General features: G+C 40.3%; 1 protein-coding gene and 1 long non-coding RNA gene across 20 annotated transcripts in view; one reads left to right on the top strand and one right to left on the bottom strand.

Moving 5' to 3' along the window:
• LOC139987702 (protein muscleblind) overlaps positions 1 to 25988 on the top strand; it is a 406475-nt gene that overhangs the window by 71811 nt on the left and 308676 nt on the right. For 3 of the 19 annotated variants that reach the window (XM_072004256.1, XM_072004254.1, XM_072004252.1), the window contains exon 1: positions 18181 to 18531. The exons of the other annotated variants lie outside the window; for them this stretch is intronic. The gene's annotated coding sequence lies outside the window, so the exon portion shown is untranslated. Of the gene's footprint in view, positions 1 to 18180; positions 18532 to 25988 lie in introns of those variants that run through there. 19 annotated transcript variants of the gene reach the window in all.
• On the bottom strand, positions 13602 to 19042 carry LOC139987704 (uncharacterized). The gene is made up of 2 exons (XR_011799904.1): positions 18802 to 19042; positions 13602 to 13994 (listed from the first exon to the last, which is right to left on the bottom strand). It is a non-coding gene; the product is annotated as an uncharacterized lncRNA (long non-coding RNA).

Genomic DNA, 25988 nt, shown 5'->3' with positions numbered 1-25988 from the left:
ATATACACAGCTTCCAAGAACCGAATGACACCGTTCTATATGAAAAGCGAGGGCATAGAGTGAACTATGCCAACCTGTGTAGAACTAGCGACTACGAATCGCTGATAACAAGGCCGCTGATATCGACGAGTCGATAATCGTTAGGGGACGCTAACGGCCGGGCGGGTATTCCTTCCATGATCGTTCAGGCACGAAGCAAGAGAAAGGAAGAAGCGTCTATTCTGAACGAGGGCGAATGAAAAATCGTCGTGACTTTTGGAGAGACCAGTTTCATACGGACAGACATAATTGAGAAATGTTAGTTAAAAAACTATGCCGTACCTTTGAAAGGACGAAAACGCTACACGTCGTTTTCCATTAAGACTTCGTTGTTAAGATTTAATAATTTTGCAACGTATTCCTTGAAACGATTGGAAAGGTACTTGGAAAATTACGATCATAGAAACACTCCCTTAAGATGCCGACAGTCGTCGTGACAGTCGTCGATGCTCGTTGCCGGCAGCGAGCTTAACGTGGGAAGCCGAGCAGCGCTCTTTAACGATCGGCACAAGCACGCACGCACGCACACGCACACAACCCACGGCCACGTACGTGTACCCATGCAAATGCAATAAAATGCAGTGGGACATTGGACGTGCGAGGCAGAGAATTGTTTCGGTGCTGGCCGTGCACCGACCTGTATACGCTTACCGCGTGTGCTCATCGAGTCATGCTGGTCACTGACACGTACCAGCCATCCCGTGCTGCTGACTCTGTCCGATAATCACATTTCGTCGCTGGATAATCATCATAGAATCCCGTGACGGATGACGGGGATTGCATTGATTCACACCGCGCGCATCCTGCTCCTGTTTTAAGCCTCGCTGCGAACGAACCAGTTTCCACCGTCTCTCGTTGTATCGTATTTTTCTAACGATTCTTATTGTCGGAATTTTTATTACGGTATTTTTGTAAAAGCAACTCGAAACAGTAGGGATTCGCACACGGACTAAATTCCGTAAAAGTCTCCGATTTACAGTTGCGATTAAGTTAATTTGTCGTTAAATGAAAACTAGTTGACAAATATAAGGGCTGAATATCGGTACCGTTGGAGCAGAGAAACGTTGTTATTTCGATGACCGTGAATATTTGATAATTTACTACGTCCTTTACGAATCAGAAAGGAAACATTTATTCGACGTAAGCGAAAAGACTCGGAATAAACTATAGGAATACATACTTCGATGACAAAATATTTCTCCTTCTATGATAGCGCATGTGCACGGTCTTGGACGACACCAGGCCATCGTTGCACAACGGTTAAGTAGTGGATCGGAGAGAGTTGGCGATTCGAATGGTTCGCAGAAAATACTGGAAAATAGAAGTGACTCGGTGGCATGGCAATTACTGGCAAGTATAGAATAAGTCTGCGAAGCCGTTAGGGGCTCACGGTAACGGAGGAGGGCTGATCGTATGCGCACCTGCTGTCGCGCCTTGTTTCTACGGTACGACCAGCATTTTCCTTCGTCTTCGTTTAGCTCGTGGTCGTCTCTCTCGCGAGCACGATCGCGCCCCTTCTCGTCGCCAGGCAAATGATTTGATTAGAGAACAATGGCTTTCCATTAACAATCCTGTCTCTCCTTTCACCCTTTCTGGCCATCCCTGGCAAGCGTCGGCGTGCTGTCTGTCAGCTGACTGTCGACCCCGACGGCGAACGCTTTCTCTGACGTCGTTGAAAATCGTAGCGCCGTTGGCGAAATTTGTTCGAAAATCCAGTCTCCGCACCAGCAGGAATCTCGCAGACGTCGTTTGTGTATTACTGGACGATGGTCTTGGATAAATATACGTACGAGTGGCGAGTGAATCGATTCGATACTATTTATTTCGTTTTATAGACATAAATCCGGCTAGAAAATAAAAATGAATTATTTTCACGTGTTTAGATCAAATATTTCTGCTAATTGTAATTAGGGTTATTCTACGAAGAATAATCGTTTAAAGATCGACCAAGTAATCTGTTATTCGCGACGCATACACGTATAACGGACAGGTAGATCGATAAATTTATTCGCCTGGAGTAATATTCTTTGCGAATATTAACTATCGGCAGTTTAATGTGATTAACGATAACAAGTTACGGTAATGCAAACGATAGTAATACGTAGAATGATAGAAGAAGTAGCAACAGTACCTAATTATCGTAATATGCTAATGCGATAATACCAGTAGATAACGATAATCGCCAAGTCGTAAAACGAGAAAACAAAGGACCGTTATTGTTATTGGTATTGTCACTGAGACGACGACATTTCAGCTATAGATTTCTATCATTTATAAATTTTCATAGAATAAAATTTCGCGAGGAAATATCAAACGGCGCTGGATGCATTTTCTGTGCCTCTCTTACGAACTTGTAAAATTAGACGACAAAACATTTTGTCGTAACGAATTCTTCTACGAATGCTTTTAACATTCGACGTAAGGTAAGAAAAAATTTTACGCAAAACATACGTAGACGGTGACGCTACGCCCTCCATCAGAGAATTGGGTGTACGCGTAAAAATGATTTTTTTCTTGGGCAAGCGCGCGCGCGGCCATTCGTTGAAATTTCACCCTGCGAGAGAGCGGTTAATCGGGAAGCCGTGTCGAGGAAATAGGTTATCGATCCCACGGACAGTGATTCGTTTTGACAATGCATTGAGGAGCGACGACGTCGCGATAGCCGTACGCGATAACAGAAACAAATTTCCTACGCCATTTGCAGCGAATGCCCGTTCTGCGTGCGGTTTTCATCAGCATTCGGACTGACGTTTGAATCAGCCAGCTTTTTTCATCGACGTCTCTCTGTTTCGCTCCTGTCCTCTTCTCCTCTTTCTACCTGTCTGTCTATCCCTCTATACCTGTATTGTGTCGCGTGTTCAACCGTGCGTCCAACATCTTCTAGGTTCACGAAGGGACAGAGAAAGTTCAATTTACGAGCGTGCAAGAGTCCATTCGAGTCGCAATTTTTCCGTCGAAATTCCATGAACTTTGGCTAATATGCTCGTAAGTGGATGATGATCAACTACGAGCAACGTGATACGTAATATAATTTTCTTGTTCTATTTGAATGGAATATATCGTAGAACTCGTTTCTTAAGAATTGTATATTTCGTCGTATATCGTATATTATTTAAAATATCAAAGTCGCGAGAACCGTTTTTTAATGAAAACGGTGATTCAACTTTTCATGGCGCGACATGGAATCTGTTAACCACGTGAGAAGTATTCTCCACTCGAGCGCGGTAACAAAATCCACGCGATCTCATTGTGCCTTTTATCAAACGCGAAAAGCAGTCTCGTATTCTCGATCAGTTTTGTTCGCTTCGAATCGTTCTGGCAAACGAGGCGCTCTATATCTCGGTGCGCTACACCGTTCCCTTTCTACCCACGTTGTTTTTCCCTCTGTTTCCATCCCACTTGTCCTCTCTGAACGCGTCTCTAGTCGTTCCACACCCCTTCGATTTTCCCGGTGTGATTGCAGCCACGTTGCACCGTTCGTTTCCTCGGTATCTTCTCGTTCACCGAAATACTCGTTGCAAGTATTGCACGTTCCAGCTGCGAGCGATTGACAAAACTCGCGAGATGAATATTTGCGCCGGATGGACGAATTCATTACGTTTCCGTTGTCTCACCAAATTTCCCCAATTTCTACTCGCTGTTCGTATCGCTAAATACGTATTTAAACGTGCTTCGGTTTTCCCTATTACGTGTGTATTTCTCGTTAGAATGCTATAGGCTGACAGGACGTTGGGGTTTTTATGTGCTATTTTGTACGATGTTGACACAACCCGTTACTATTTATCTGCTAGTTCGGTCGAGTATCGGTTTCACGAGTGCAACTAGAGAGATGAAAAGTAAGTAAGAACTCGGCTGGATCGTTAAATATTTTAGCAGCACTTTTAGTCTGTCTGGATATCGTATAGTATAGCTTTCCATATTTCAGATTTTCCAACAAATAACAACACCTGTATATTACTAGTTTTGTACTCCATATTTTCTAACGTTTTCCATCTGTAGAATATAGTACGTGTGACGACTCAAGAAGAAGATTTCGCGACGATAATTCAAATCTCTATTAAGATTTGTATTAGCATTCGAGGATTCGGTGTTTCCTGACGAAATTAGTCGCGTTATTAGGAACAGTTGCATTATTGCAGAATGTGCTCAGTTTGTTTGCCGCATTAGGGGAGCTTCTCCCGTTCTGTAACCGGGCGTGCCGACTTAATCTTGATTCGCGACAGGATTGTCGGAGCGCATTATCGCGGGCTTATATATTTCGCGCTGCGCCACTCAGATTAGCACAGAGGAAATCACTTCACGGCGAGTCGTTAAGTGAATCGCTAAGTAAACACTGCTTGCTCAAGGACGTGCGTAAATATTGTATCCGTTCTGCAAACACGTCGATGCAAACGGCCCGCGCGAAATTTCTTCTTTTCAGTAACGCTTGAATCGCTATGATAATAACGCTCTTACACAGCCTTACAGCCATTCACGACTAATTTATCATTTATCATCCTATTACTTTGTCCTTGTTTTCCCTTGTTTCTCTGTTGAGAAAGATATTCCAACTTCCAGCGATTACGTAATAAGATGTTAACCGGGTGAATTTGTTTTCGAACGATATACCATATTCTGCAAAGGTGTTGGAATATCTACGCTGCTGGTCTTGCAAAGGCGACTAAAAACATTTTCAGGATATGCTTCTACCGATCTCTACATATGGTGTATATACACGTGACTTTACATGCGTCTTCGTTTACGAGTTTTCCTTTTTCGAAAATTGAATACGAAATCGAATAATAAACACGGTCCTGAGCTAAGCATTACGAAACGCGTTTGTGATCGGAGAACGAGTCAAGAGTGGAAGATCGGCGCTTCAGAATAGATGCGAAGAAGCGAATGGTAGAAAATGCAAAATAAGTTTGTACCGAGTAAGTTGTTTAACTCAAAAACTAACCATGGACACGTACATAGGAAGTAAAGGTGATAACGGATGGAATACGCTGGTTCGTGAAACAGTATCTCGGCAAAAGGGAATTCTGCCGATCCATTCGCAAATCGCGTTTATGAAGTCTGAGTTGGAAGCAGTAGAAAATGTCTGACCAGACAGCGGTATACGGCGTATACTACTAAGCGCGTTTCCACCCAGACAATGACCTCGGTTATCGTTCGGTCGACCCGTACGTAATTTCGAATCGCGTTAAGTGTCAACCGATTTCGCATTTACGCCGGCCTGTCAGTTATTACCGAACAGAACTATGACGCAGCCGACAGTGTAAATAATTCAGAGCTCAATTACGCAAATTGCGAGGCAACGTGTCCCTCTTCCCCCTGTCTTTCCCTCTCCTTCTCCCCCTTTCGATCCCTTTCTATCAAGCCCCTCTCTGATACCCGCTCTGCACCGCATCATTCCGTCATTCTCTCTTACTTTCTCTTTATCCTTCCTCCGCACACATCGCCCAACCCTTCCACATGCAATTAAATAATTAGTTATAGTTTCACGAGCTCTGCCAACTTAACAAAATTCGTTCTTCCCTTTATTTTCATTCGCGATTCCACTTTTTACGATCGCACAGTGTTTTTCAGAATGGCTAGGTTACTTACGGCATCGCGTATATAGTATCACGTATCACGAAAACTTGCTGGATGTGATGTACAGATGTGAAAATAGAAAATAATCGGTTCTTTCGTAATACGAAATTGAGAAAGAGAGTTTTTCAGTGATTTAAGCCGAGATTCTATAGATTTGATTGTTTTTATAGTCTGTGGTTTGCGTATTTCTATCGGACAGTTGGCTCGACCGTTGATCGTTTCTTCGAATCGATTTAATTCGATGGTGCGACTGTTTCCATTCGGGGAACGATACGCTAGAACGATTTTGGTATTTACGGGGGTGAGGGTTAGAAGCGAAAACGCCCTTTTTCGATGAGTCACCCTGGAAATTACAGGACTGATGAGCTGTTTAGACTCTGCTTCGAGGGGTATCTGATCACTGATCGCTTGTTTTCGGGATAAATGACGTTGAAAGTCGCGATTGAAGATATCTGCGTTCATACGAATTTGTACAATTTTCTGATTGACACGAATTTATACCATTAAACAAGGGAAACTGCTATCGTATAATTCATCGATGGAATTGGTACGTATTAATCGCACAAACGTTTTTCGAACGAAACGTTCCGATGAATATGTCTTGTTTTAAAAAGAAAATTGAATTTAATACACCATCGTGTATTAAAGCTGAGGAAAAACTACCAGAGAACAGCGTGATAAGAAAAAGAGAGACTAAAGAAACTTGTATCAAATTTATAAACGGACGTTTTAAGAACATTTAACGTTCTTAACAACGTGAAGTCCTGTTCCACAGGAGAAAATGCTTAAGCGATTATTTCACGTGATTTTGGTAGTATACATATACTCGTTTGTAACACGCGTTAAATCGATGGAGAAACTTACGTTCCTTTGTTCGTGCATCGTGTAAGACTTTCTAAATATCACTCGCAACCGGTGAACGTGATTCGTGATTGTACAGATTCATTACGGTGCAGCGGTATAAGACAGAGGAAAAATACGAGTTTCGCAGTCGATTGTCTGTCACTTGACCGCTGCTCCTTTATTTAGTGCTCGTCAGCTTCGAATTAATCTTCGTAATGGTGATTAGGTTTCCGTAACTGGAACTTGTTTGGTATTGTCGAGGGATTTGGTAATAGTAATGGGATTAGAATTTTTCCTCTTTCGTACGAAGATGTAAATGAGATTTGCGACGTCATTAATAACTCGATGAATGACGATCAAAGTACATATATTCTTTCCCGTTACGTCGAATCTCCTTTAGAATTATGTATTCTTATCTGAATTTTTATACGAAGAAGAATCGAATCGTCTTAATTCTCATTATGCCGAAAGAACCAGAGATTCGTTTGTGAAAGCTTCACATACGACTCGTGACATATATATCGATGTACGAAGTTGCTGTTACCGGTCTTCGCTAATTTCAGTTTATTTAATTTAATTATTCCGACATAATTAATAATAACATAATTATTTGCATCGACGAGACTTTCCTAACGTTTCACAGGCAAACTGGCTAGTAAGAAGGATGTAGTGTGATACTCTCCCTCTGAAGAAAAAAAAAAAAAAGAAAGAAAATATAAGGAAGATGGAAAAGAAGGAGGAAAGAGAAGAGATTCGCGAAACTTTGGAATTAACGAGGATAGAGGTTCGCGACCAACCGAAACTTTTGTAGAGACCATTCAACTTCCAGCCATATAACCTCTCAGGGTTGAAGACGCGTACCATAATCTGGGATAACAACGTGCCAGAAAATACCTCCCCTTTTCGTTTGCATACTCGCAACTGCTATACCATCGAACGCAAAACGATACTCACCCGCTTGCTCGAATTTATACCGTCTGTCCTTCCTTCGTCTCGTCTAATTTTTGACTGATTATTTGTTCAATGCGTCAATTAGTCGTCGACGAACGATCGGATAAATATATGGCTCGAATTAGCGACGATTTCCTGAAACGCTGGCCATTATTATACGAAAAAACGATCTCTCGTTCGTTTATGCGTTTTGGTAAAATTAGATATTTATTAATTAGATATTTATTAATTAAGTTGTATCTTGCCAGCATACCATAACATTGGAACCAAATGATCTCTCCAATAATTATCAGTCTGTAAATTGTATACCAAAGTGAAAAATTATAGCGAATTATAATCTCGTTTTCTCATAAGCGAAACCAAATTCTGGTTATAGGGGGTTAAGTTTAGATCCCACGAAACGAAACATTAATAACGCGTTTCGTAACGGACGATCTGTTTATTCGTCATTCTCGAAGCTTCTTTAATTTATCGATGTCTGTACGGCCGTGCGTCGGTGAGATCTTGAAAGTAATTCTCTGCATTTATCAGGAGCGGTTACAAAGCGCGCTTAATGATTAAATTTTTTTTTTCTAGTTCCAAGTTTCGTTTCGCTATAAAGATTATTACAGGACGAACGAGCTCTGACTGAACTTGGTTAACTGACATTAATTGTGAAGAATCGGAGAAGATTGATTCCGGCCGACGTATAATTGACTCATTAATTCCCAGACGTTGCATCATGCGTAGGCGCGATGCTTGCAACGTTTCATTAGCCGCTAATGAGATCATCGGTATAGGGAAACGTTTCGAAGAGAGCGATTTTGCTCTCGGCCCTTTCGCAATTGTTTTCGCCTCGTACTCTCTTGCCGAACCGTTGCGCGAATCTTCTACGTCCAATTGTATCGAGTTGTCTCGTAAGTTGATTTGTCTTATTTTGTAATTAAAATTCCTCGAGAAAAATCTAATGGTAGTTTGAACGAAATTCTATCGAAATCCAGTATCGACGATTCAAAAATTTATACACGGTGTTGGTACAACGACTAATGGCAGGAATAGTTAAATTGCGACAACCTTCGACAGTCTTTACAGATTTGTAAATTCGTGACGCGATCGGCTTGTTTGCTTTGGTTTTGTCTTTCGACGGTTGTACGAGTGGTTGGTATTTTAGGAACGGGAATAATGGAAGCAGTGTTAGGTTTTAGCGACGCAACCGAAAATTTGTCGAGCGTCGAATATTAGCGATGAAAGAGACTAAAAGCAGCAAGCTGTTAGCATAAATATCAATGGCTATATTGGCATGTTATTTCCAATGACATTTATATTTTGGTTGAAGATGTTTCGAAGATGTAGATATCTTTTTCGTTAATAGTATTTGTCTCGGCGGGTAATAGTTTTGGTTCGAATTATAAAAATAACGATTATAAAGAAGAAAACGACTGAACAGCTTTCAGAATTTTCTAAAAAAAGGCTATCGCTTTCTGTTTCAGGTAAGTCAATGGCAATTTTACTTAAACGTAAGACATCGACGTTCGAATCTTCGTAAACGTAAGTGATAAAATATATTGGATTCATACTTTTTGCAACGTCCATAATGTTGTCAAATGTTAAAGCATCGTGATTTCAATTTTGTATTCGTGCGTTGCAAGTTCTGCTGACAAAATTAACCGCTCTATTGGTAAAGTAGCCGATTATCCAGATTAATGTTTCAATAACGATCCCATAGCTATACAAACCCATACAGCGTACTACAACCGATATCCACCACTGAAAATATTCATTAGGTTTCCAATTGTGGATCTGAATAGCGTCCTTCGTCCAGAGGTGTCGAGACGGCCGCGTGTCGCTCTCGAGTAAATACACGTTTCACTCTTTTCTCACCGCCTCGTCGTCTGGCTTTTCCCTTTTTCTCCTAAATGCACGTGTCGCGTAACGCGGCTTCGCCTCCCTCTTTTGTGTACAAATGACACCTCTCGTATCGTCGGCCTCCTCCGGCAACTCCCAACCAGTAAAGGGATATACCTTGTAGTCGCTGGATACGCGACTTGCTAGATAATCCGCGAACCACCTCGTCCCCTTTGCCCTCTTCTCCTCTTCGCCTTTTGTCCTGCATTTTTCTCCTCTTTTTTTTCCCATGGCGCATTTCATCGCTATTTCTGCTCGCACGAACAACGAGTTGCCAAGAAAATCGTGGATGAATCCCGTGTCGAGTGAAACATGGTCCGTGCTTACGCTGTTTGTCCACGAGATGTTCCTCCTCGAGCGATCTAGTTTGGCAGATAGCGACTCTTTTCCGTGTATGATAACTTACCGCTTGGGAACCATCTAACTTTGTTCCATTCATGGCAAACGCGAAGGAAATGCACGTGTGTGTCACGCTTCTCCTCCCTTGCCCACTCTCTTCCTGATGACGTCAGGCGATGACGCTTCATCGAAATTGTCAAAAAAATTGTGTCCTCCGTTAATAGTTTATCGGCTAATTTTTCTTTCTATTTACTGTTCTCGCGAAAAAGTCTACCGGAAATAGGTGCCATACTCTTATTTTATTTTTACTTAAACTATAAATTATTTTTTCGTTTTAATAAAAATAAATTATTTTTCTACGGCCTTATTAAATTTATTTTTTATGCTAATTTATTATAACATTAATCGATAAATACCTCTACAACCGCTGCACATTATAGAGAAAAAAAAAGAAAAATGATGGAAGAAATTTAATTACATACTAATTTCAGGGAGCTAAATCGAAATAATATTTAAATTATATATTCGAATTAATATTTTACGTGGTTTTAACGCGAAACATCGAACATTTCGACGATCATGACTTTTAACGAGCTATTGATAGCGACGATTAACGTTAAGATGCTACTGATTACCAAGAAACAGGGAAGAAATAATTAATTTGATGAGATCGTGCTGTTATTACCTTAAATATAGTAATACATGGATCAATCCGGTTTCGATATTATAGCCTCCAACTTCCTATTAATTCGAAGGCTCAGCTATCTTCTATATCAAGCATATTATGAGGTATACATATACTACTTTCGTGATATAACGCTCCTCTGTTTGTTAAAGGGAACTAGCATATCAGAAATAATTCTTCCCTCTTATAAAGGTTGTAAAAGCTTAACACGGCACGACATTTTCCAACGTAAACGTTTATTTAAAAAATAAACGTTTCAGAGCGACAGTTTAATGGAGGCAACGATGTACAACGGTATCGGTAGTACGTGCACCTTGTGAAATTGTTAAAATATTACGGCGGATAACGTAAAACAACGCGAAGCATTTCCTAATCGTTTCGATTAATTTGAAACTTGCCGAATGGATTATTAAATCCTTGCTACCTAGCGTTACTGGTCGAGAGTCGCCTAAAAGACATATTTGCGAGTGTATGAAATCGCGTCGAGGAAGCAGTGCCGAGAGACCGTCGTAAAGCGCGAAGAAGAAGGAACAGCGTGCGAAGCGGTCGCAATTAGCGTGACTGTTTGACTGGCTAACAAACGGTGTTCGTCGCTCGAACGAAATAACACCGACGCGATAAAAATCACGCCGGCAGTCACTTAACGCACTGGAACCGGTGGAAACGTTATTAGGAAGAGTCGTACCTTCCTAGTTACATTCCATTTCCGCGCGTTCCATCAACCGAGCTTCTCTCTCTCTCTCTATCTCTCTCTCTTTCTCTCTCGTTTCTCACCAGGTTCGTTCGCTCCCTTTTCCCAGCTACTCGAACCCACTTGTTCCTAACCCCTCCTGTCACCCCTCACGGTTTTTGTTTCTCCTTTGGGCTTTCATCGGGCCTGCTAGCGAACGACTTCGCCGCTTTTATCGGCTCGTTCCTTTTTTTTTTTCTTTCGTTTCTTTGGCGGAGAAAGGAAGGAACGAGGGTAGTTTGTTGGGGTGACTTTGCCGTTTAATGGAGTGTTTAAGTGATATGTGAAATATCTAGCAAAGTTGGTGTTAATAATACAGTATGTCGATTGGTAGTCAAATACTCGGTAATGTAACGATGAATGTTCTGCGTCATACGAGTTGCATAGATGGAACGTTAAATTTTTCGTTCGTAATCGATAATCGATAAAATAATCGAATATAATCACCAAAGTGCTAAAATTTAGATTTTTAGATATCGATAATTTCTGTTCAGCGACGCGTTGCGAATATGTCTTTACGTATCGATTATTTATTAAATTTTGACGTTAATGTGGCTAATTTCTTTTATGCTAAAAGAGAAGTTTTGAATTTCATCATTTTATGGAATTTTTCTCGTTTTAAATGAATCAGACCAAATTCACCATGCACGGCTACGCCACCTTGTAGCATCGAGGTCGAAAAGTACTCCCAAGAGCGCAAGCATCAAGTATATAATTAATCATGCCGCTCCACGGGTTCACAGTCGCAGTAATTAAATTCCTAATTTCATTAACAAATTACAGCGACCTTTTCTACTTCGTTTTTCTACTTGACATCTATGTTTTATCTACCAATTGAATTCCCCAAATATTTCACGACATACTTGTTTCTTGAATTCCCTAAAAAATGTACGTCTATCCACGATGTTTTAGTTCTCCAAGGGCTCGTTCTTTATTCACTGTGTAAATCTATTTAAACTTCAAAAGATTCGTTATTTAAATTCTGAAATGTTTAGCAATTCATTTAATACTTACCAACTTTTTCTGTCTTTTTGTTTATTCGAAAGTGTCGCATACCATCCTTCCCTACAGGAATTTATATTCATCCAGCCAGAACTCAATTCCTAAGTAAGACCGTTGCCTGCGTAGCCATACAAGCGTATAAACCCTAAGATCAACTCGATCAACACTGCTCTATGGTGGCGTAACGACGCCCGAGCGGAGACAACGAAGATTACAGTGTCCAAACAACTGGCGTCGATCGTCCACCCTATCTTCTCAACAAATTCTCCTGCTAACTCTTACTCTATGGCAAACTTCGTCGAACGAGTTTTACTTCTTACTCGTCAGTGGTTCGCGTAGCATGTAACGTGTTAACTTATCCAATTTTATATCCAGCTGTAATTTTGTTTTAACCTATTATTAATCTCATCGAATACTTTAGTTGCAACGATTGTAATTGTTATTCAATTATAAGCAAAATTTAATTATCTTTTATGAATCTCTGTAATGTTCTTAATTAGATAAGAGTAACGTAATGCGAATCTCCATAATGTTTCTAACTAGAAAGAAGAGTTATTTTTTTTTACAGCCGACGAGATATAACTATCCGTGCTGTCTGTATACGGTATGACAAAATAGCAGATGCACACTTACGGTCCCCATATCTGCTAGAAAGTAATTACTTTTTGCCAACAATCTGAACGCACTTTAAACGTAACATACGCATATATGCGGCTACGAGCCAAAGGGATCTTCTTGCTCTGAGCCCATATATGCGCTAACAGTGTTCAAAGGGTTAAAAAGTGTATGATAAAAGTCGTTAAAAAGCTGGATTGCATTTACCGGTTAAAGTAACATTTTACTTCGCTTCAAAGTGGACTTACGTACTCTAAATAACCTTTCTTCGTATTTTACCCTACGTTGAAGTGAAAATTTCGATCAACTCGTGGAACATATTTAATCGTTAAAGTGGACAACACTGCCTATTAATAGTCATTAATATTATCTCCTATGTAATCGTTGAAATCGACGTCCCCTTACCAAGCGTAAGTCAATCATCCAAAAAATACCAATAACGTTTTTCACGATTAAACTTGATCGCGATATTATAAGGGCCAATAATAATAAAAGGGTTGATATCGCCAAATCGCATTCATTTCGAGCGTTTCTCATTGGTTGTCGTTCCATAGCCGTCGTCCGGCGAGCGCTTCGCTTCTCGTTAACCTTTTTTATTATTTCGTAGCCCTTTTAATTAAAGTAACCGCGAAGTTTCTTATAGTCGCTTTTACGAGCGGTGCTATCTTACGACGCGTATACTTGCTTCGCGATAACTCCTTAACTAGTTAGGTGCCTATCTATGCATTATATATATATATATATATGTACAAATAGGGATAAAGGAATGTGCCGAAGGTAGCAAACCGTGGTAGCAGGTCGATCGATTACACGTTAATTGATTTCTATTTATCTATATAGAGTATTTTATCCATTTATCTATATAAGTTGGTGTTGGAGCAGTAATATCACAAAGTAATTCGGTATGTAAGTATTATCGAATATCTAATACGGTATCGAATTAATTGAATTTTATTAGCAGCAAGAAGAAACTCGTACATTTTCGTAGCTCGTGTTGTAGACTGTTTTCACGGCCGGCCTCTGCCCGCGAAAAAGATACTTTCTTCTTCAAGCTGGTCCTCTTCAACGACCGCGAAAGCCGGAGATAAGTAGATAGCCCACTCGTGGTAATTACACGCCTCTCTCCCCCGTGGTTCTGGCACATTTTATACTCTTTTCCTGCAAACACCGCTAATCCCAAAAGTGGTAGTAGCTACTGGCCAACTGGAACCGTTTCGTGCATTCGATTTTAACCGATCGCTACTCGTCCCTCTCGCGAATAGGATCGGTTTAGATGATTCGGACTTGGTCTATCGGCAATTCCCTTAAAATAAGAATTTTGCGACGAGAACACTGGAACGGAGTAAACAGCGTACGATAAAAGTTACGTACCGATGTTATTTCGGGTTATTGCAGTTTGTTGGAATTATTACGACCGGTTCTTTAACCTACGAAGAAGGGACAAATGATATGCCGTTTTGATATTTTTTGCTTTCATAATGCGATAGTTTCTTTTATGTAGTCTCTCTTAAGAGGTAGCCTTTTGGGGCGGAAAGAATATCGTCAAAATTTTGCAGCGAGAAAATAAATTATATACGTGTCCTATCTTTAGTTTACTTTGAATTCTAAACATGACATTACTTGGGTTATTTACTTTCACGATAGACGTTATTTATCTTCAAGGTATCGTCGTCGTGATAATCGCGATAAGAGGAACGAATTGTCCTTGTAAGAACGGAATTGCAACTGCTCCTACAATGTCATACAACGCGTCCAGATCTGAATAGGTATCAATGACAGTATCAGACAGACCACAATTATCATATCTGTCTCCGTGAATGCTTGTTTCCGATACGACACAGGCGATTGAATGTAATTGGAAGATGCGTTCAATGGCAATTTGAATTACGGAATTTACAATGATCTTCTTAATAGAGAATTTTAAGAATTAATCGAGAAACGGACGAAGGATACTTTTCACTCTTTTGTACGTTTCGTTACGTCAGCTAGCTTTTTCGCTTGTCCTTTCAGCTGCTTCGATTTGTTCGCGCTATATCGAAATTTATTGTTCTTTTTAATTTGACTGGTGTAGTTGTCCCGATTCGTTCGAGTAATCTCGTTTACGATTAGTCAGATTACAATATGATGGAACTATTAGGTTGTTCATACGAAACGACACGTGTAAATAGTACATATCGCGCACGAATTTCAAGCTGAAGAGGATTCGCTGTAATATTGTCACGCAATAGGTATTATAAAAACTAATTTACGGCATAAGCGTTTGCTATACACATTTCTTAAATGTATCGAACGTATGACATTTCAAAGAAACTACGAGTAATTAGACTTTTACTAGAGAAAGAAGAACGTGTCATGCACGTGTATCAAGCCAATGTCAGTTTTTATCGCAAGATTCTACATTTATAACTTGGACGAAAAAATGATAATGTCAAGTAACCTCACGTTCCTCTCGACTTTCTCCGTTTTTCAAACAGAACATACAGACTCCATTCGCCAAGGTTCGCAAATCTCGGTAAACTCCATTGGTTTTCGCGCGGAATTTTTTCGCGCGAATTCTAGTCCGGCTCGTAAAGTCGTTCAATGGAATCCCGATGCGATCACGCTCTCGTAGCCGTTCCTTTCTAAAAGAGTTCGCTGCGCCGTAGAGTAGAAGGACAAGGCATTTACCAGGAAACGCGATAATTGCAAATTGTAACGGGACGGCCGAGCTATTATCGCTTATCAGCCACCCTCCATCCCTTTTCTCGTCATCCCTTTTGCCTTCCTAAATTCCTAGCCGCGTGTCTTTCCCCGATGTACTCTTATGGGCCGTGTATTAACGAAACACCTGCTCGGAGGTGTTTCCTCTCTCGCGTAGAAATAGTCCGTGCTACGTAGTTGACCTTTCGTACTTAACCGGAAATATCCGCGTGAAAGCGTTCCAGTGTAAAGGACAGCTACTGCCGCGGCGCGGCGTGGCGAGATTCTTCACTTTCCACTGAAATTGATGGAAATGAATAAATGCTTTTGTTATGGTTTTCAACGGGCACCTTGCCATTTCGAAATTGAAAGAAAATTCAAGTTCCCCTTATCTCTGAAAGCTAAATTGAATAGGTTAATTAAATTTTTGCTCCGCTAACTTTTCCCGAGAAATAATTGCTCATTTTTTTCGAAAGACACATCTACATATTAAAGCGAGATAAAGAGTTTTCGAAGTAACTGATTAATTAGAAAATTTAAGCGCGTTATTTTGAAATTAAGAAAATAGCGCGATGAGTTTTGGAATCGGAGCAAATAACAAATGGATGCAAGTATCCGTCTTTTCATCCGAATGTCTTTATCAGAGAATATTTTCACTCGTTCAAAATTCTATCTTCGGATATCTGTTAGAGATTATTACCGGTCGTCCTGCGATGGAAACATTATACTACGAATATATTTCATTGCAAGTTCACGTGGATACAATAGCGGAACGACGTCGGTAGCTACATCTTTAGAAATAATATAAAATAATATAAGAAATATTGCATCGAATAATAAACTATGGATTTCGAGCGTGAAATTTTAACATATTTGCTAAATTATTTGTTGATTGTTATTTGTTCGTTGATCGAATTAATATCGTTTCGTTCTTGTCCGTTATCAATGTAACACCATATTCAAACGTCACTTTCTTGCACAGTTATGTAAAATTCAACTGGAGCGCGATTTGCTGCAAGGTCGTTTTATTTTTATCAGCGACCGATAACGATAAACGGATAGTATCGTTTCCGCCATTTTGGCGCGGACCATCAATCTGTTGAAGTAACTAATTAACGCGAGGTCTACTTTACGCTTCGAAGCACGTACAAGTATTCATATATTTTTCACCGTGCAGTTGTGCACGGTGACAGCTGATAAAATATAAACACGGTCGAACTCGATGTAAAACGGGCTTAATGTATTTCTCTTGGCTTGGATTCCCGTGGCGATGAGTCGCGCTAAGTTTCCTGTGGAAATAGCCCGTGCGATTCTTATGCAACTGGTATGGCTGTATCATAATACCAGCTAAGCATAAATGTTGCAAATGAAATACTTGTTAGTAGGTAACGCGTAACTAGAAACCAAAAGTAAACGAGGCTTTGCTTTTTTTTTCGGTTAATGATTTCGTATTTTCAACGGGTCATACGTTTTCCACGTGGTCAAACCTTATTCGGATCGGTCGAGTTACTTGAATTTAAAGAACTCGAATTCGAGTATCTCGAGTACCTCTTTGCCAGCTAATTTGAAACGGAGCGAAGTTAAAGTTGGTTCTTTTTTCCAATTTCCAAAGAGGAAGGAAAAAGACTGACAATCCGTGGTAACTCGCGTAAATTGGTAGCAGACGTCTTTTTTCGGAAGCGTTAAAAACGCCGATGTATACTTTTACCGCTTCGTCTTTGACTTAATTAATCTTCGAGTTATCTCCTTTGGTTTATGTAATGTTTCAGCTAGCCAATAGCTTGGCGTCGTTTATTACGGGCCCGAAACTTTTACGATGATTTTAGTACTGTTTCTTTTAAAACTTAAATATAAATTACTCAATGGAAGAAACGAGCGTTAAGGTATTCGAGACTCTAGATCGCTCGCGTTTTTAGTATCCAGTATCGAGCGAAAGTTTGCATCAGCTTCGATGTTCATCGGTAAACCGGATTTAGCGAAAGATAAGATGCTATTAATCGCGTCACTCGCGACGACGAGCATAGTTTCGCTGCTCGTGGCGCTGTCATGATTTACGGAAAATGTAAACGGCAGAGGTTCCGTTAATTATTTCGAGAGGAACGATATAAATTCGTTTTGCATCGATAAGCGTAAAGATCGACACGGTTATCGACGCTGCGAGCTGTCGTAGTAACCAAGTAATACAATTTTCATCGCTTTTATTTTACTATTATTTCTATGAATTGGATGTATTCGCTTACGTATAACGTACGTTGCGTTGTGTTCGTTGATCGATAACTGCTAGTTTGTAATTGTATCGCAGTTTATTGGAACAATGGAGATCTTCTGATAGATTGATGCGACACTCCATTTACTCTAGTGACGTCTTCTGCAATAAAATTCGCGTTTCTCGCGCCTACACCAACCATTCTTTCCTTTATGAACTGCAATAGCGTTTTATCGCACTTTCCTGGCATTGACATCTATTTCTTGTCCATTCTATTTTAGTATCGAACAATGACAACGAGATAATTCAAGCAACAGAGATACGTTATTTATCCACCAGCATTTATCGTATTTATGATGTCGATAAACTAACTGCACAATTTGTTTTTCTACGTCTGATATGCAGATCCATTTACGATCGTTTGGAATCTTCTCTCGTCGAACGTATACAAAACTTTTTTTTCCTACCGCAGAACTTTATCGAAGTAAATGTAAACATGCTTGTTGGAGGACGCACTAACGATGGATGTTTGGATGGCATAAAATCCTGTTTTTGTACACGACGATCTAATACGAACGCGTAACGTCGCAGTTTCGAAGGAATCAGTATTGTTTCGCGTCTCGCGTGCTTCGTTTCATCTGGTTGAAACGAATAAAATCGTGGTGAATTACACGTTTAGCGAAATTCTTGATAGTTTTGTCTTTGGGAGAATGTGGACAAAATTATAGAGCAGTCGCACACTTGTATCGTAAAAGATTTTAGAATCGTTGGCAGCCGAGCTACGTAGTCATTCGCAATTCTGATCTCTGCGGTTCTCTGTGGTCGTGAGGGATCTTTTTGACGATACCGTAGTGGGCGTTGTATAGGAGATTTACTGGACATTCGGCGGAGGAAGAAAGACACGCTCTCCTCTAAAAGGAAAAGTTATATCGAGATGTTCGGAACAACAGCATCGTAAAGAAGTTTTCCTCCTCGATACGCAAAGTAAGCTTTATTTGGAATATTTTTTCATACAACGTGTAGCTCAAACGTCGACGCAGAATAGATTTATCGAAAAATATCGCTTTTAATTGTACGATGTAGTAACACGTAGCCGGACTTATTTCACTGGTAAAAGACCTATCGTTCGTTTTAAAAAACAATTTCGTAATAGTTAATCCATTGGCGAATCACGTGAATTACTCTCGCGAAGAGTTAATTGTCCTGACGACTCGGTGGCGGGCTTTTAAAAAGCAACGATTAATCCCGACTTACCTCTAATTACCGCGAGACAGGGTGAAAGTGGGTGTAATTAATCCGTCGTCGGTCGACCGTTCGATAATTCGGTGCAGGTTCTCGTCCGAGCTTTCGATAAATCGCGGCGAGCGTTTTTTATTGATCGTCGGAAGACACACGGACGCAAACAGTCACGGCGATGGCCATCCTTGTTAAAACCGATGCGGTACATGACGTACACATCGTTCCCACGCGCAATAAAATGTTCCAGGATTACGCAATGAAGCTTATGGCCAAGTCCACCGTGTACTGCGCAATTCCGCATGGCATAAAAGTTCTCTCCTGCCCCGATAATGTATCGTACAACGAAACGCTATCGTACCATCGCGTATATTATTTTTCCCTCGGCTTTTCTTTTTTTTTCTTTCTCTCTCTCTCTCTCTTTATATTGGTTTAGGTCTAGAGACTAGGTAAGATTACCAAAGATTCGTTCGTTTCGTATCGAATTGATAAGAGGAAAAGTTATACTATAGATACAGAATCTTTGAGAGATTTTAGAATTCGCGATGGAATATAGGAAGTTTGAATCTTCAATTTTGAAAGAAAGAAAAACATTCTAAATACTTGTAAGTTTATATTTCTATTAATTTATTAATTTTTACACATTTTTATTCATTTTTATTAATTATATCAATACCTCGTATTGTATTTCCAACGATCTTTATTTACAATGAGATTACGATAATAGCAGTCATGCAGCCATTGATAAGCGCACCTTTCAACAACAGATCAACGTAAAAGCAGAGGAATTTAGATATATTCGATTCAAATGACATTAATATTTCACGATACTTTGGTACGTATTTCGTGTTTATAATAAAGCTTTCACAACGTATGCATCTCCCATTAATACTTATTACAACATGCTGTTGAACGCTTTCATGACAGAGCCCGTATTCACCGTTTCACCAGAGAACGTTTCATCGTGTTGCTCGCTCACCTGTTATTTAGCACACTCAGCCGAGTTATTCGTTTCAATATCCGCGCAAGTCTAAGGCAAGCAGAAACGAAGGAACTGGAAACCCGGTAGTAGAAACGCATTCGTTCCTCATCGGTTCGTAGAGTTTAGGAAAATACGAAGCTCGTTCGATCAGTCAGACGAAATCTGTTTCATCGCCATTGGCCGCCTTGCGCATGACTAATTCTAACTAGCAATTCCGATTGCTAATATTCTGATTTTGTTGCCTGTATCCCTACCAGCTGCAAGGTAGAAACATTATATCTCGGTTTGCTGTTCGCGAATACAAAATCTTAGCGATATAATATATTCCACGCTAAAACATCTCGCGTGTCGCAAATGCTTTTGATATGATTTTCAGTTCATATTTCTTTTTTTCTTTTTTTTCTTTTTTTTTTTTTCTTGAATTTAATTTTCTTCGAACGTATACCCATTTATTTGAGACTATATGCTGGATAATAAAGTAGAGGAAATTCTGTGCTATCGATTTGAAATTTTTCACTTGCTCTACATCGTCAAAATAAAGCTACATTCGATATCACGTACACGTTCCAGCACTGAGACCAAAAAATCCAAGAGTCGCGTATATGCGTCACGAGAGTCACGAATAGCTCAGCGACCACTCGGAATCGTGAAGAGGTTACGCTATCAACGACTAGTCGCCCCAGAGGGAGAAACGTGATACAAGATCTCGCGATTTCTATCGTTTGCGATACTTTCCCTGCAACGATAGATCTCGCGATTAACGAAAAAAAAACGATGAATTCTAAACCGTTTAATCTCGGTACAACGATCTGTATTTTCGAGCGGTGTACAGATTATAATTCCTCTTCGCGCTTCTTCATCCGACCTATAAATTTGCTTTAAAGGGGAGGAAATCCGAAAATTACTACGCTAAAGTGTCTATCTACTTTCATAGATCTACGAAATATGTATACCATTGAGTGAATTCGCATGCTTGTACAGACCTTCTTGTTCCTATCTTATCTCGGCATTCTTTAAACAAGAATATTTATAAGAGCGTTGCTTTAAACGTGAGGTAATTGTAGATTGATACGAATGAATTTAACAGGAGAATGCGATTAAATGTTATTATAAGAGCACAGCAAAGTGTAACGTATATATTAATGAATACCGAGAATTTAAAATTAAAGTAAAATATCGGTTGAACGTGACTTAAGAAACGGACTAATCCGTGCAGTATAATTCGTTCCGAATAATGTATAAGTACGATTGCTTTATGAAAGATATTCGTATGTAAGTGTCTTGAGACTTAAAGTAACGCTTAAATTATGATACGAAGCATCGACGAAGGAATTTTCATGCACAATTAAGTAAAATAATTTTATCTTGAAACTTATTGCGTTCTAAGTTACACGGAATTTTCTTCAATACGCAATTACTTTCGCGTATTCGATACTCTCTGTTACCTCCTCGAAAAAGAATAAAATTACCGAAATCGCAACGTAATCTAATCGTCGATGAAATTCATCAAATAATTCGGTTGAGCAAATAGGTTAATTTCAGCGGAACGAAACGCACGGCCACGGTTTTCTCGTATCGGCGGATTAGTAATTAACGGCGGCGATAAAGTTGTCGTTTCTGAAGTGTTACGTTGTCAACCTACCGGACATTAAAACGACGTTTAACAGGAAAAATTGGAACGGTCTGCAATTATATCGCTTCGTCGAGTTGGTTGCTTTTATTTCGCGACGAGACGACGAAAGATTATCATTTTTTCGCACGATCACGTTATCATCGTTGTCGAACGATAAAATATCTCATGCCATAGAACGATTCTCCTCGTTACCGTCTACGTGAGCCTCATCGATAAGGAATATTTACACTCACTCGACCAGTTTTTCGTTTTTCTCCGCCATGTAACGAAGTCATGATCGAGTTAAACGCGTCAGATCCGAGAACGCGAAAGCAGAATTTCCGAAACTCGTTACGTAACCTTCTGTGATAATGTTTCGAGCGATTCCAATTTGGTGCATTGAGTAATTCAAAGGTGATTTCGAATCTTTCCGAGTAGAAATTTGGAATTACGAACGAGCTTCTCGTATAAAATTTCTAGCATTTTTTGTTTGGGAGTCATTTCCAAATTTTTGTACGATTTTCCTGATCGCGAGATTTCAAGATTCCGAAATAGAGTAACCGCAAATTTCAAAGACTTGCTCGAACAACTCGTATAATGAAATTACCATTGCATCTACGAGAATGCTGTCTAACGAAAAACCTAATTTTTTGTTTCAGGTAAGTCAACATTCAATCTGCTTCTGCATTTTTCTTAAGCGTATAAAGCGACGTTGTCAAGCCTTCGAACGTAAGTAACGAAACGTTCCACTTTTGCCGTATCTCGCGCCACTGGTATTGTTATTGAACTTCGAACCGCCCTCGCGTTATACTAATATAATAAAACGGAGGAAAAGAGAAATAGAACCTGTGTTATACGAGCTCCGCGGTACTCAAGCACGTCGTTCAAACGGTCGATTTACATTCAATGTCATTCTCCATGTTTAGCGTCATTGACGCGTCGCGTTGGAGACGTGGGTGGTATTCGCGAGTTTTCGCCTACGATTTGTCGATCGCGTTCCACGTTTAGATCCACTAACCAGAATTTAACTCGTTATCGGGTGGTTTTTTGATCGAGAACGAAACTTCTACAACTATGAAATTAACCGTTTAGCCGAGAATATGCTCGATAAATTGTACTCCTATAGCCTTAGCCTGTATCTTTATACAGACTGTATTCGAAATGTTTGATTACAAAGCAAAGAACTCTCCGTGCCCTGTTTAAAAACAATTATATGTATGACAGCAGTAGTGGAAAATATGCTATGCAGTAGATTATACCTTGCGGTAGAACGAGTCACGCAGTAGAAAATTCCGCACATGCGCGACCAACGTTTCTCCCTTCATTCCTATATTCTTCTATTCGATAAGGAAATTATTGTAACCAAGAGAACTTGGCAGTCCGGGTGACCGGACGAGCACTTAACAGCTTAAACAATGGCGTGATTCGATTTTTGTCGTATCGTGAAATAAAGACGAGCGGTTGTACTCGCATATAAATCGGTTGAACGTCGTTTTCGCGAACGTATGGCACTCGATTGCGTAAGAGTTGTCGCGCAGCCACCCTAATTTACGAGCTCCATTTAAGTTCCACGAGAAATCAGAGCCAGACGGAGAGGAGGCGGAGAGGGGGGAGAAGGATGGAAAGGAAGGGCGGGGAGAAAAAGGAAAATAAAAATGTATAGTCTCGAAAGAACGGCGGGATAGATATCATCTCGGACGAAGGACGACCTTGCTGTTAGCCACGTAACTGCTGAGACGTCTCTTTCTCTTCCCGAGGGCGTGTTTTGTCCGCTTAAGGACGAATGGCACGATTTTATCGAATTAATTTATTAACTTGGCTACTCGCGTCTGCGATATTATGGCGTAAAGGCGTTTGATTTTTTATTGAAAGATACCTTACTGGGTTTTTCAGCATTATCATCGATTATACGATAGGGAGTTGGTCCAAGGACTTTGAATCTCAATTTTGTTTTGTCGAAAGTGTGGTTTCTAAGTTATCGATCGTGTTCCTGACAGAGTAATACAGTTAGCTTGACAGAATTTAATTACTGGTTTACTGCATGAAAGAATTGTTTCGATAAAGATCGCGTGTTCTTTGTATCTGGGTATAGAGGTTAGTTTCAATTTATTAAATGGAACGTTCGACGTTTCATCTTGTAATCAAAAAGAACGTGCAGTCTGAAGAATAGTGCGGTATATTGGTACGACGAAGCGACCTTTTTAATTTTACTAGAGTTTAATTAAATAATTAATAATCGACACGAGTGTAATATATATTTCATAGAATATATACGTATAGTTTTACTCGAATCTGTTCAGGTCAATGATTAAAATATGCAAAGTCGTTCTAAATGTCGTTATAAATATTCCAGTCAACCTCTTTTACCATTCAAATTTTCCTAACCTGTCGGTTTAATTTCCTTGTGCCGATCGAATCACTTCGCGGATCGTTTTAACGCGCCGCTCGAAACATTAAAGATAAAAAAGAGTCTCTTTCGTTGCTAATGTCGCATTCCCTTTCGTACAACCACGCGTTACAATTATCATTAGGAAAAGTAAAATCGATATACCATAGCCATGCGTACAAACGCACCAAGATTAACATGATTCGAAGTAAATGACAAGGCTGGCGATCAAGCTGGCATCGAAGTGGTTGCAATTACTACCTCGTTATACGAGTCGATACGAATCGCGTTATCGGTTCACCTTGATCCCCTTGTCGCGATAGATTTAATAGTTTCCCTCTGTTAATCTTCGAAAACTCAACTGTGGTGGCTCTCCCTAACGGAAGTTGAAGATGATGAAAGGCAGAGTTGGCTGCTCGCGCGAGTGACAGAAGAGAATCTAGAGGGAGGAGGTGGATCTGGCCGGAAAATCGGGAGTAGGAGGATGGAAGAAGGTTATAGGCGCGAGGCGAGGGGGGAGACGAAAGGAAGGAGTTAGGGTTAGGGTCAGGTTGGGAGTTGGAGGAGCAATAAGGAATTATTGCGGTACGATCGACAAACGGCGACTACGTGGCTGCACTACGGATGATTCTCGTCGGCGTTTCTTCGTTTCTCTCCGTGTCTCTCCTCTCCGTTCCCTCCTCTGTCTCGCCTTCTCTGCCTTTCCATCTTGCTTTTCTTTCGTCTTCCAATCTCTTCCTTCTTTCTTCTCTGGCACGAACCGACAAGAAAGACAGACTCAAACCCACAGACTCGTCAATATGTAACATTCGGGACCGCTGTTCCCCGTAACACGTTCGTCATACCGTGCTACGTGGAATGGCGGATTCCTTCGAATTCTGTATATTTCTGTGGATGCGATAAACCGAACGTCGGCGGCATCATCCCTTTCCAAGTACATACGACATCCGCGTCAAGTCCACGGCTTAACGTTAAAAGTCGGTCTTTCGCTCGTTCTCATTAAATTCTAATCCTATAATCTCTTTCTAACTCTCTGTACTAGGCGTAAAATTAGTTTACACGGTACCCAATACATTTATGTTGCTCTAGAAAATTGCCAGCTATCTCGTTTAGAGAAACGACTTGTCACCGATTTCTTAACAGATCGTTTTGGCCAGATTTTAATGTTTCAGAAAGAAAACGATTAGTCGGCGGAACGATGGCATGGACGATGATTTTGAAAAAATAGCAACACTGGTCGCCGCTGTGTCACAGGACATTTTTACGAGCATTCGTGACATATTTTCCGAAAGCTCGACGACGCGACGCTCGTATCCGACGATTGTTTTAATTGCTTCTTTCGTTTCTTTTTTTTTTTTTCTTTCTTTCTTCTATCCCTTCTTCTGTTATTTTACAGTCCCCTTTTCACGGACCGCAGTGTGACGGATAAAGCGCGGCATTTTTGGAGAGGTAGATTATGAAGCGTTTTGTGAACCTGAAATCCGTTCGTTGTTCGGGCAACGAATTAGGAGGAAATGGTCTGAATTTTATCCGTGGTTCTATGGCGTGGTTTAACGGATTCGTTCCTCGTACCAGAGAATCAATTTCCCTTTTGCCGGTATGTTTATATGCACGATGCTCCATTTATTCGTTCGTATTTTTAGCTATTATATACACAACGGTATTTCCGTGTACAGATACCGTAAAGCAAGATCGATTGGATTTTTTTTAGGAATTGGTAGAACGGTTTCGCGTCGATTCGAATCGGCTAATAGATCAAGTCAGAAATAGAGATAGAGGCAAAACATTCGCTGAAATAGTAACTGGAAAAATTTTAAAAGAATCGTAGGCATAATTCGATAATACATAATGAGTCAATTAGTCATAAATAAAGTCAATTTATTGCGATATAGCTTGATCAGCCCGTATCCTGTCTGTACATTGTTCCAGCGATTATTCTAACTTCGTTCCAACCCGTTTAAAAATGAAAACATCCAGACAGACGTTGTATCATCCATCGCCTTAGGTCCGCGAAGAGCGAACTTCTCCATCCATCGACTAAGCAAATACGATCCAATAAGACAAACTCCCTCTCAAAGCGTGGGCGTTTCTCGAGTCCACGTCGAGGCATTCCATCGTCTGATTTATCGACGTAACAAAAGTCAGCCGGTCGCGTTTCCTTTTTCGATAAAAATCCCAGTGAATGCGGTTGAAAACGGCTTCTTGAGTCATCGATGCACGATTGC

This window comes from Bombus fervidus, chromosome 5 (genome assembly GCF_041682495.2).
Source record: "Bombus fervidus isolate BK054 chromosome 5, iyBomFerv1, whole genome shotgun sequence".
Classification (NCBI taxonomy): Eukaryota; Metazoa; Arthropoda; class Insecta; order Hymenoptera; family Apidae; genus Bombus; species Bombus fervidus.
This window is presented reverse-complemented; position numbering and strand designations above follow the sequence as displayed.